Here is a 2960-nt window from a genome sequence, read left to right as displayed (position 1 = left end):
TATATAGATAGATAGATAGATATGGCGTGAGTGTATATATGCCCTGTCACATACTATTATACCGTATGTATATGCAAACAATATACAATGTAACTACTAATGTATATTTCATATCGCTGTAAAAATATCAGTAGTGGAATTAATCAAAACGATAAACAAACAACATCGACAGTTGAGAGTGCCAATAGTCCGACTATATGTATATATACATATATATATATACATATATATACACACATATATCTACACACTCACACGCACACACATATGTGTGTGTGTGTATTTTGTAGAGAGAGAGTACGAGAGGGAGAGAGAGGAAGAGTCGTTGCAGTGTAGTGGATTGGTTAAGAGGTTGACTTATCATGAATGATTTGTTTAGAAACCCTTCAGTGTCAAACTCTGTCACGCTGTTTCTATATGAACGTTAAATTAAGTTCACATACTTTTGTTACTTGCTCAGCAGTGTTTCATACTAATTTGGTGGCACTGGTAATTTGTTTATTCTAACAAGTCAGCATTCATACTGAGAAATCCTGACCGAGATTCCTATATATATTCTTATCTATTGTAGGCACAAGGCCCGAAATTTCGGGGAGGGGGACAGTCCCTTAGATCGACCCTAGTACGCAGCTGGTACTTAATTTATCGACCCCGAAAGAATGAAAGGCAAAGTCGACCTCGATGCAATTTTAACTCAGAATGTAAAGACAGACGAAATACCGCTAAAAATTTTGCCCGGCGTGCTAACGTTTCTGCCAGCTCGCCGCCTTATACATATATTATCATACATTTAAGTTTGCACATTCACCTTTTTATACTTGCCCAATTTGCCATGCAGTGGGACTGAGCCCAGGACCATGTGGTTGGGAAGCAAGCTTCTTTCCACACAGCCACACCCGTGCCTATACATTGTATTTATATACATATGCGTTTACTTATGTAAGTATATACATAGATACATAATTTGGTGAATACTCGACGCCTGTTTTCTGCATGTGAAGTAAGAAATCTTGTAAAAGCTAATTGTCTTCTTGCAAAAAAAAAAAAGCTTTTTGCAAAGTAATGATAACTTTTAATGTTGTAATAATTTTCAAACACTTTAAATAAGGACATGAAATCTTTAATAACTCCAAAAATACAAATATTTCTATATAATTCTTTAGAAATGCGATAAACGCACTCACAGAAGAATTCTCTCTAGACACTTTGTGTGTTTTGAGAGAACTCTTGCTTATGTGCAGCTATCAAAATCTTATATCTTTCTTTTGTGAAAATTGTATTTTTCCTTTTTTAATTACTAAAAGTTTAAAATAAAATAAACGGAAACAAACAACAAACTTAAGAACGAAACAAAATATATTGTTTCCATCCTTAAAATATATAATGGAGTAAAGTGCCTGGCAATTTTTCCGTTGTGTGTTACATTAAAAGATGTTGTCATTAAAATCTTAACGGAGCCTAAATGCTGACATATTAACCTCGCTAAACATTCAATTAGATCAGTGAAAATAGACTCAATTAAGCGTGCAACTAATCTTTCAGCCTGAAGTAATAGCACTATAGGTAATAAGTGGTTCAACGACATACAGGATAAGCATAACTTCAAAGTTATAACTTTTACATTGTGAATTTCTAAGCTTCGCTCAGAAAACAATTATTCTTTTCTGCTCAAGGCCCGAAATTTGGGGTGAGGAGGGGGACAGTCGATTAGATCGACCCCAGTTCGTAACTGGTACTTAATTTATCGACATCGAAAGGATGAAAGGCAAAGTCGACCTCAGCGGAATTTGAACTCAGAACGTAAAAACAGACGAAATACTGCTAACTATTCTACCCGGCGTGCTAACCTTTCTGCCAGCTCGCCGTCCCGAAAAAAGCATTTACTATAAAGTGCTTAGTTTTCGGCTGTTAATATTCTACAATTACTAACATAAATATTGAAGTGGTCATGTAAGCTAAAACGTCACGTATTTTATTTTTGTTTTTATTCTATCTATTTGTAAAACTCACTCTGTATCATATCACAATATTACAGATATATCTGAGATCCTAACTGCATAATTCGACGATACGGAAATAGGTAGTTTCATGGAATTATTCAGTACAGACTTACAAGAAAACAATGGTCCACTAGATCCAGGGAATTTTGCCCAATAATATCCCTTGTAAATGAGGACCAACACAAATGCTTCAGAAAAGATCTAATTGCTACATACGACTTTCATCCAAGAATTTCTACCAATAGTCGTGGCTGTGTGGTAAGAAGCTCGCTTTCCAACCGCATGGAAATTATCAATAAGCAGAATTGCAATTAATGCATGCAAGATTTCACAACATCACTTCTTCATAGACGTTCTATGTGACACCGTCACATTTGGAATCAGCGAGGTAAATGTTTTCACAGGTTAAAGAACAACTGGTTACGTATCGAGCTCTCAAGATCATACATCAATGCCTTCAAATGCATTATCCGCTTATTTAAAGGTGGCAAACACGCCATTGCATTTGCTTTAAGTTGTTTTAGTAATATTTATCCCCATGAGTTACAACACGCGGCTCTAGTTACCTCTGCATACGTTCTGAATTGAGTGTCACACTCATAGAATCGATACGTCCAAAAACGGACGCGGATTTTATTTCTCCTTTTCGTTCAGTAAAGCCTTTGTAAATGGTTCCTTAATCAGTACTAACTGAATATTTCATGTTAACATTTCGATTTTGTTGTTATTTTTATTTTTAATACTCATTGTTCTTTCTGCATTGCTATCGCCTCCATAGTTGGCAATGCAAATCTTTTACACTCACTCACACACGCAAACATACACTAGTACATACATTCCACATATATGTGTGAGTGTGTGTGTGTGTGTGTACTTTATTCTTTTACTTGTTTCAGTCATTTGACTGCGGCCATGCTGGAGCACCACCTTTAGTCGAACAAATCGATCCCATATGTATAT

Source organism: Octopus bimaculoides, chromosome 2 (genome assembly GCF_001194135.2).
Source record: "Octopus bimaculoides isolate UCB-OBI-ISO-001 chromosome 2, ASM119413v2, whole genome shotgun sequence".
Lineage (NCBI taxonomy): Eukaryota > Metazoa > Mollusca > Cephalopoda > Octopoda > Octopodidae > Octopus > Octopus bimaculoides.
Note: the sequence above shows the minus strand (reverse complement) of the source record.